This window comes from Aspergillus mulundensis (genome assembly GCF_003369625.1).
Source record: "Aspergillus mulundensis strain DSM 5745 chromosome Unknown scaffold_7, whole genome shotgun sequence".
Lineage (NCBI taxonomy): Eukaryota > Fungi > Ascomycota > Eurotiomycetes > Eurotiales > Aspergillaceae > Aspergillus > Aspergillus mulundensis.
The window spans coordinates 1054098-1065078 of NW_020797895.1; positions in this window are offsets into that span (position 1 = coordinate 1054098).

Genomic DNA, 10981 nt, shown 5'->3' on the forward strand with positions numbered 1-10981 from the left:
AAAAATGGAGAGATTGTCAGGCCAACAGCCCAGCCAACTTGTCTACGATGGCCGGTTCTTCTCCGCCGAAGTTAATTTATCGCCTCCTCATCCCCCGATATTCCTGCATTTGTTGGTCCTACCGACAGACAAGAGCCTTCCACGATCGTCCGCCCATCGCCATCCAAGCGACTCTGCGAAGGCGCCCTGGGCGCGCGGAAACAGCGCATTATGCTTCTAATTGCCGGGGAACGTCAGAAGGTCCGAGGAAGGGGTAGCTGAGTTTGACACACTCGAATGCGACCATTGCAAGTGGGAGGCATCGGACTTACCAAGAAAGAGGTTGAAGAAATCTACTTCAACATTCAGAAAAAGGGGGCGCGGCGCGGTGGCAGCTACACTATTCCCATATACGGGATATACCTCAGTTGCTAGGTAAGCCTTTTTTGTCCCACGCCTGGCACCTCTTCTCAACAATTTGAATTTTAGATCTCCTTCTCGCCAGATCCAATATAGTCACCACGCCCTCCGTAAATATTGAAGCTCTCATCCGTGGAAGACTAGCCGGTATGGGAGTACCTCGAGCATTGGCTTTTACCTACACTCGAAATCCCCGATACAGATGTAGAAAAAGACTATACTTGACTACGGAGTACAGTGTTTGCTGCCCATGTCAAAGACAACACCGGAAGTGCAAGCCCAATTCCGTTGCTCCTCTGCAAGTTTGAAGCACAAGTAGGACCGGCTCAGGAGCATTCTACGGCTCAGTGAGTATTGGCCAGACGCCAAAGAGCATCGGGAGCATGGTTACATTACGATCACGGGTTCTGGTAGTAAAAGAAGCATACCTAGATCCAAATGGCCGGCCGGAAGACTGCCCGATATAGCCTGTTCCCGCCCAAACTAGCACCCATAGATGGCGGCGTGATTGCTATAGACAAAAGCCCGCCGATAAATCTTATGCTGCGCTCGAAACACGAGATCCGTCTCAGGCAGGGATGGAGCAAGAACGATCAGAGTGTTCAGTTCTACTTGCTTTTAGCCAAACACATCAGGCGACTACCAGTACCACCGAACAACATGGCTTTTGATAATGCACTTGTGATCAAATGAATTCCTTCCTGGTTCCTGAACCACCATTTGGAGATGCAATAGAAGAGTACTACACTCAGACCTTTTCACCTCCCCTCCAGGGCTCTTGCGGTTAATCAAAAAAAAGCTGTGGATTGAGAACTGCTGTTTTGCTCGTTGGACCTTTCATCAAATATTATGGGCGCATTGGAAGTGGCATATAACGCACCTCAATTTACAAGGCCAATTTGCGACCAGAAAGCTACTCCCTTACGTGTGTGGCGGCCAGCAAAATAACGACGAAGACCGCTCGCTGGAGCAACACGACGACAAAACTGGGGCATAGCGGCATGTACATCGGTTCCAGACAGGCTGGGCTTTGTTGTACTCGGACAGGCCTTACATTAACAAATTTTTATACTAGGAGATGACAACCAAGCCCGGGCTATAACCATCACGACTAGAGTACTAGCCCGGCGACCGCGACGAAGACATCCGATACTGCCCGCCGAAGAAACAGCGACAAAGAGCTCTGAGACTCTGATTTCCCTTCAGGAATTCACCATCAAGCTGGCTGCTTTACTGGATTACATCGGTGTCAAGATCGAGTATAGCATTTGGCAGTTCATCATGTTCAACTTAGTCCACAACATTACTATACTCAGAGACCTGGGAAAGGGAAAGAAAAGGGGCTAGGTACCTGTTGTCTAACCACCAGTTGTACAATCTTTCATGCCAACCATGATACAGTTAGGAGGCATTCGAACGCCGCCTCATTTTGGTGCTGCATGAAGCAGAAGTGTAAGGAACATTCCACACTGGTGGCACCGGACTTGAACCAAACCCAGTCTTTAGTGCCTAGAGCCTGCTACATGGGGCTTACTGAATAAACCCAATACTGACTATAGTAAGGGCAAATTGCCAAATACATGCGCTTGGCTGGTATGAAATACGCCTTTCTGTCCACTTATGAGGACACCATTTTCCTAAAGCAACAGCAGGTCAACGGGTTGATATAAGGTGCCGAAAGATTGTAGGGGACAGCGAACGGTGATTCGGCGGAAGAAGTGTTATGCTAGCTGGAGACTTTTACCACCTTCTTCTAGTCTCTGGGTCACCACGGTACACAAATCGCGACTTGAAGAACCAGGTAGAGAAGCCTGGTTATATAACATACCAGCAGTTTAAGGCTACCATTGAGCTGACGCATGTACACCGGCGAGGAGCGGACGAGCGATTCCAAAATACCATTGACCATCTGCGATACGGCAAGGTTTTGGAGTACGACTGGAAGTTGTTATTGACGGGAGTATAAGTTACCGTGGCTACAAACACGATATTCTGTGATCCCACCTGCATGTACGTGTATTAGGCGGTTGGTGCACCCGATCCAAGTGCGAGGGTAGACTGTGATATCTTACACCTTGCGATAATGCATTACTGACAGAAAACAGCGCAATCCTTTGGACGTGTGGAAATAGGATGTGGGCATATTTGGTCGATTCGCCAGACACTATTAGCAAAAACTCGGCTACACCACCATTATGAAGCCCAAGCCGATTATCAGAGAGGGGCTTTTGCAAGTTACGGTTAACCTTTGGATTGGGTCAGAAGTGAGGTGTAACTTATGTGGTTTTGACTACCATACCGCTTGCTGGTAACAAGCGGTAAGTCCTTCCAGCGGGAGACTATAAATATAGTACCATCTAGTGCAAGCAGGTGAATAACAAATACAGGTATACGAAAAGGCCAACCAGCGCAGGTACACGAACTAGGAAATGCCATTGTTCTCAAATCTTTGGAGAGCAATATTCCCTGGTTAAATAAGACACGGAAACCATGGCTGTGCTTTGGCACCACTCTCCTGGTGAATAGCCCCCGGCCTCCCGCAAGTCTAGCTAAGTCCTGACAGATTATGATGGCTTACCCTACTTGACAGTATCCAAACCTGTGTATTAACACCCGGGAATAGGCTTTCCTGCATCAAGAACTACTTATGCTACGCAACGATGGAATATAAAGGTACCACGTCCTCCGAAATGCCCTTTCCTGTAACCTTACTCGACACTCTATTGATAGTGCCTTGTGGGTTTCGAGTTCGTTCCGGGACTACCCCGCGGGATAAAAACAGTTACGGTTGGAAGCTGGACGAAAGAGGCTGACAGCAGTTGCATCCGTCTCTCTGCACATGATAGGATTTATTCTCTCACACCTGAGACTGAGGCTACCTGTAGGCTTTGGGTCTTGGGAGTGAGGCAAGCTAAGCCCATGTGGGTGCCTGGGTGGTTGAGAGACGTGTACTACGGCCTCTAGTCTAGTACCCATATGTATCATGCCTGTTGATCCCCCATCGTGTAGGTGTGCAATTAGGTATACAGGATACAAAGGGAACCTTGAGACTGCCCATGATAAAAACAGTTGTATTTTAAAGTCGTTCCTCAACGTATCGAAGACTGTGGGACCGGTTGAGACCTGGTTTATCAAGCTTGCCATGAAGGGCGCAGAAGACATCCCCGCAAAATACCTGGTGGTGAATAAAGATTACCATATGAGAGGATGGGTGAGATTGTGTTTGAGAAGACAATCCTGGCGCTTCTAGTGGGTTTTACGTGCTTTGGAGAGACTGACCTCCAACCGGGTTTGCGGACTTTTCGCCATCTTGTTGCGCCTTCCTTGCCTGCAAGAGTTCTAAGAACATGGTACCTATCCATGAGTTCTACTCCGGAGAGTCACTGTAAAGACTGATCGGGAACCCGAAAATGTCTTCTTTCTACCTTGCATTACCCTTTTACAAAGAAATAACCTAAGGGATTTTCACGGCCACCTCCCTAGGCTCCATCGCTCGGCGCTGTCCGTGTGGTTGATTACTAGCAGCAACAAAGTCAGCGAAGACAGGGAATAATGCCCTTCAACACGGCATTTATTAATTTTCTAACCAGGCTAATATATTAACTTTTTTCATGGTACGCTTGGTATTATAAATTGGTTGAGGTATTCGAAAAAGCAGCTGGTCTTATAGTACCTAGGTATACCTAGAATTGGCATACTTGCTGGTGGTAATTGGCTACTTGCAAACCGCCACGCGGCGGAGTGTCTGCGTGGTTTGGCACGCGCCCTTACTCATGTCTCCTGACTGGAAAGCCTATTATGCGCAGCTTTATTATCAAGCAGATGGTTCCTGAAAGGTTGCACTTAATATCTTCACTGTTATCCATGAGCCAGGTTGGGACGAATTCAGCCCATAGCTTGAAATATATAAACAGGGAAAGATTGCGTTTTCCTTGCCTGTGAAGCATCGTGCTTTCTTAATGATATTGCAGTTACTTGAGAGAACGGGAAAAATGCCCTTCGCGTGTAAAGAAAAGGACATATATCTAGTTCTTGTTAAAAGGACGCAATCAAAGAATCAGCAACGTCAAGCTACCGCCGAGGGAATGGCGGCTTTTATTGAAAGCTGTCCGGCTTTTGTGGAGGACTGACGTTCCTGCTTGGTATCTGATCAGAACCCAACCTCAAATCCAGCCAAACAAATGTGAATTCTATTTGTTTTCTAGTAGTGTTTTAAGATGCTTTTACGTAAGTTTAGTTACAGTTTTATAACTAGGCAGTAGTTAACTATTAGTTTCGCGGGAAGTTTGTGCAAGACGTACTAGATAATGCGACTAAAGCGTTGTTGCGATAATAATAATAAGGATTTACCTCTATATAGGAAGGCTACTGGCCGCGTAGCTCTCTAGTAGCTTAGCCCAGTTACTAAAAAATTACATATATAATAGCCCTGACTGCGGTGTTTTAGTTTACTAGGTGGTTATCTTGTTGCGTTGCTGTATCACTGCAAGGTGGGTAATATAGTATGTAGACAGAGATAAGTCTCCTGCTACCACCTCCACCCTCTTATCCTTATCACCTTTTCTCTTCTTATCCAAGAAGAACCACCACGTCTTTGAACCATGAATAACGCATATCAGCACAATCAAGGTGTAGCAGTCAACCTCCGCGATGCATTTATCACAGCACTCCGCGCTTATTGTCTCCCCAGGCGGGTTAAATATTAACATATTGCCAACCGTTAAGCAAGTGCCCTGCGCCGTTTAAGACTGCACATGAATCATATACTTATAAGAATCACCGAATACCCGTGGACACTCCTAGATAGCCTTGCTTTTTATAAACTCAGGTCCAGTAACCCTAAGCGCAATCTATCGGCGTTCCACATCTCATCTATTCCAAGATATTATTATTAGCATAGCCTTAAAATATGACCAGTAACTGTACTCACTACCAAGGGTCGCTGTTATCCGCAACCACAGTATAGTCAATCATGTAGTCAATTCAAGCCTGGATGGCTTCGACCATAATAACGACTGGATCATAAAGCCTAATGACTAGTAGGTTATTCTAGCGCTGCTATCTCCAATATACGTAAGAAAGATACTTAGCTGCACAATATACCTTGCTAACTATTATATTTACAGCAGAATCTACTGTTGCTAGACAACGAACGCATCTCAACGAACCTGCCAATTAACACCAGGCGTCCATCTTATTGAAATGTATTGAAACGAAGGACTTTTCCATGCCTAAATGCCCCTCCCATCCGTGTCGCGGCACAGGTCCTCAGAGACCCAGCCATGTCTTCGGCTATGGATATGGAGGCAACCAAGAATATGTCCTGGCGCCAGTGTTCCTATAGATGTTTTTGAAAAGCAGCAAGCTCTGATCATAAGTCCCTCTTGAGTATCTAGCAATCTGAGTGGAGGTATTTCTTATCTCAAAACAAGTACACTATGGAACAGTCAGGCGGCTGTCTTTTCATGCCTACTGTTGCTGTAGATCTTGACGAGTACCGAGCCCTGTAAATGGAGTCTACCACCCGTATGGCATCTCCCCAATGCCTAGGGCTATGGCGCAATGAAACAGGCCGGGATACGCGCGATAATTCAAAGGCATAGAATGTACGGACTGAGTCCTCAGTTTCAAATACCGGCTTTGTTTTAAGCATGGCACCCGTGCTACAGCGCACGGGGGCATTTAGTAGCGTGGAGTAAAAGAGGGCAACAGAGATATCTACAACTTCAAGGAAATTGCAGGCCACGTTTAGTCCGACGGGCGACCCGCCAATGGACACAGTCACTCACTCAATTATTCTGGTCCAAACCACACCGTCACTGATGCAGGGTGCCCATCCCCCTCTTCATCTGGTATTGGTTCAATACGGATGACAGAAAAGAACCAAAATCCACAGAACACCACGGGAATCAATGGAAACCGGGAACAACGCAACTCACGCGCACACCTTAGTGAATCCCATAAACAAAAAAGGCTCACCCTCGTCAACGCCGCAAGCGACTGAATATCTGCGAGTATACAACGGAGACAGCCGGAGTGGGATGGACAGTAGACCCAACGAAATGCTGGAAGCATCGGAGGTTCTGTGATAAACGTCCCGACAACTTGGAGTTCATTGTTGAGGCACTGAAACCACCTGGCGGGGAACAACGCCACTGGACAATGCGGACATCACAATCCGGGGTAATAGTTATAAAGATTCATACTCAAGGGCCCGGGCTACCTAGTTTACAATAACTAGCAACCGTGCTGCGCGCCCAAACCTACAACTCATTTAGACAAATAGCTATTGCCACGAGGGCAAGATTCGTCTGTTAAAGGGGAGATTTGATGGCTTTTGGTGGTATGGTGAAAAGCCAAACCGCCTTGAAAACAGTCTTTTATGCTGGAGACAAAGACAGAGGGAGTGGCCTGGTGGGAGAAACTTAGCTTCTTGGGTATATATGTGCTGGTGCTCCGGATTGCTTTTTATGTCCACCTAAAGAAGTAAACCCAATAATCCCAGCCCTAGGGCAAGAGGTCCCAGGGTTTCCACCCGGCACAAATCCCTCCAGCGGCTTGAAGAACAGTTATTGTAAAGCTATGATTTTGGATACACGAGATTGGAACAAAAGAGGACCAATGCCTTTGGACCTCGAACGTCTTAACCGACTTCTGTCGGTTCAAGTACTACTTCATGAATTGCAGAGAATAATCAAGTTAAGATGCACCGAGTGTCCATCTGCACTCCCAAGGAACACGGTGCCTCCGCACTTGGAGGTGACCTAGTTTGGGGCCTTAGAGCAGCTGCCGTGGGATTGACCCAATTGTGCAAGTCTGAATCCAACAGATATTTCATAATATTCAGGGAGCACATGTCGACCGCGCCGGACCCCGCAATTCTCGTGCATCGGGGATAAGCTCCCTGGTTGGTCGGTATTGTCCATGCACTAGCCCTTGACATTCAATATTATTTAGCAATTCTCTCCACAACTCTCTTCACACACCAGCGTCAAGCCCTCCACAAGTATACCCTTTTATTAGCCCCTTTTATTTTTTTTTATCATGTGAATGTAACTTGCAAGCCTTTTTTTTCTACTAGCTTGCTAGTTAAAATAGCTTATAAGATTTTTCTAGTGCCTTAAGTAATACACGCCTATATATACTTTAGATTTTTGGCTTTTACTTACTTCCTACTTATTACTTATATATCTTGTATTTTTTTTTACTTCCTACTAGTATTTACTTGCTTGGCTGCTTGTACTTCACGCAAGAAAGTCTTATAAACTCCTAAGCTTTAAAAAACATATTTTATAATTTTTAACTCCCCACGAACTCTTAACTTTGCCCTCACGAATTCCTTTTTGCAAGCATAGCTAACTCGTGTATAGTTGAATCACACAAGCAAAGTTTTCCGTTTGTTCGTGTATACCTACCACGATGGCTGCTGTCGGTCCTGCGTTCCCGAACTTCCAACACAGCCTAAGCCTGTTTGAGTAAGGAACAGCATACGGGCTTGCACATAAAGAACACAGTAGCTACGGACGCAGTTAACACAGTGGTAAAAAACATTATTCTTATGTCACGGGGATGACACGCGTGGTGGCGGCTGGAAAAGAGCTAAAGAAGCAATTAGAAGGCAGCAACTGTTGCCCCAAAGGACAAAGGGCCCAGAGGCACGTCATAATAATAACACAATGTTGAGCCAGCCAACTCCAGCCATTTGGACTCCCGCAATAAACTGTCCTCTTCATCTGGAATTATCCCGCTTCTGCATATTCTGGCCAAATTTGGTAGATAAATGGCCCCATGATGCATAAATGCATGGATGGTTTGTCCAAGTACACCATACTACTGCTGCAGGTAACCTCGTGACTCTTCCTCAACTCCTTCAAGGTCCTTATTATCTTATCACAGTTTTTCCATCATCCGTTATTATTCAATCTTCCTTGTTCCATTATGTTCCTTCACAGTCGTGCACTCCTTACTCTATCAACAACTAAAAACATAATTTACTCTCTCTAAATCTCACCTCACAATCTCCGCCACCCTTGAAAGAAGTACATAACACTGCTGTGGACCTATGGTCATTACTACGGCTACACTACTCCGTTTATTACTGTCAATCAACCATTTCCTGAGCGGCCAAAATCCACTCTCCTTCGTCGTGTCACATCCGCCCTCGTTACTCACAAGTTCTGTTCTCTTCTGGGTGGCTGCTTTGGCCTCACTGCTAATAGCGGCCCGCTCGCATTTCCTGGATTCTCTATCCTCGGGCTGAATCTTATTTAGGATGGCTTGCTTGACGATGACCCAGGCGACTCCTCACCGCATGATGACAATAACAATCCAAATTATAATAGGAGATAGGATTAATATAATAACAGGGATCAGCGCGGTGACTAAACCCTTAAAAGGCATAAAAATAAACAATATGATTTAAAAAAAGGCAGCTGCAGAACCCTAAATAGCAAGCTATTAATATAAGTTTTTTTTACCTAAATATGCACGCGGACTATGGTTTTAGCAAGATTATCAATAAAAATAGCTTAATATATTATTATTTAGCACTGTTATTTACTAAATAATTATATACTATAGCTGAAACTAGGTTTGTTAAGCAGCTAGCTAAGAACATCAAGACATGTTTTAAAGGCAAGGCAGTATCATGATATAACACAGAGCTATTCAATGTGCTCACTTCACCTACGAAACACGACGTCCACCTCCCCCACTTTAATGCCTGAATGATAAAGAACTCGAGCCGAATCAGCAACCAAGCTTCTTGGATACACAAAAGACATAGCTCTCTTTCTTTACTGGAGCCATATTTAGCTAATATAGACCCTAAGTCAGGAAAGAAAGAGAAGCCACCTAGAACAATGTGAAACATTTTTCGAGGAAATATCCCCTGTTAAAACTGGATAACAAGAAAGTAAACAGGGTTTTTAATAAACTACACGCACAAGGCCGCCTAGCATAGACTAATACGCATACTTTATTAGGCTATCCAGTTTTTGTGGCCAAGAATGTTATTAATAGTAAAGTAAACTGGAAAAGCATTAAACATCGGGTGTTCAGGAGAATGTGATTACTGCAGACGAAACTGCTGCGTAGCAACCATGGATAGACTCGATAGCAGATAAATATCTGGCACGGCATGGAAAACTCAATCTGGTATATCATGAACGCAAGTGGAGCGTAACTAAAGATGAAAACACCGCTCTGGTCGAGCAGCACATATGCACAGCAAACCTGAAGCCATATGCCATCGTCATCAGCAACTTGGAACATGAAGTCACACGGGCGGCGGGGGGTATTATTTCCGTTGTAGGAAATCTGGCCACATATATCCATAGCCAGTGTCCCAGCGTGCCGTTGCCTCGTGAAGAACAGGAAAGACCGCGGGCCGCTGCCTTCCCGCAGGGTTTCCAGCCGGCAAATCCGAACACCAGTATCTTCGTGGTTCCATTTTATATTTACCATACCTAGGTACCATTAAATTAAGGTCCTGGACCTCGCGGCAGTTATACGGAACAAAACAGAGGCTACATACTGATACAACTTCAGGTGTAATGCAACCTCTTCCTTCTTTAGTGTCTTCTTCTCTACCATCCTCCTCAACCATCCTCTCTATCCTCCTTTTCTATCCTCCTTTTCTACCCTCCTTTTCTACCCTGCTTTTCTACCCTCCTTCTCCGTGCCGGCGGAGGGGGTGTTTTTAGTATAGTGCTGGTATAGCCCTAATATTATATTAATTAAAAATATTATTATAATATTATATTAAAATAAAATATAGTACTAATACTATATTTAAATTAATATATTTTACTTTTAAATATATATATTTAGTTTTATAATATATAATATATATAACCTATATTTAACATAATATATGTTAAATTTTTAATATATAATTTTAATTAATATATATTTTTCCTAGAAAAGTATATATTTACTTAATAAAATATATATTATTTAATCTGTATATATATTATACAAGTCTAATATGAATTCGGTTATTTGATATGAATTTGGCCATTTAATATATATTATACTTTTTAATATAAACTAAATATTTATTAGTTAAAAGGGGTATTAAATACTATATTAATAGTTTATTAAGGCTTATACCTATATATATAATATATATATATATATATATTACTATATTAATATTAAAACTAATATAATATTAAGGTATGATATAATAATAAGCTTAATATAAATAATTTAATAATTTAATTAAGTAATAAAAGCATATAAAAAACTAAAAATTATAATGACAGGTTTTTAAATTTAATAAAAGTCTTAAAAGTCTTAAAAGTCTTACAATTCATAAAACAATAAAATAATAAAATAATAAAAAAATAATAAAATAATAAAATAATAAAATAATAAAATAATAAAATAATAAAATAATAAAATAATAAAATAATAAAATAATAAAATAATAAAATAATAAGATAATAAGATAATAAAATAAGAAAATAGTAAAATAAGAAAATAGTAAAATAAGAAAATAAGAAAATAAGAAAATAAGAAAATAAGAAAATAAGAAAATAAGAAAATAAGAAAATAAGAAAATAAGAAAATAAGAAAA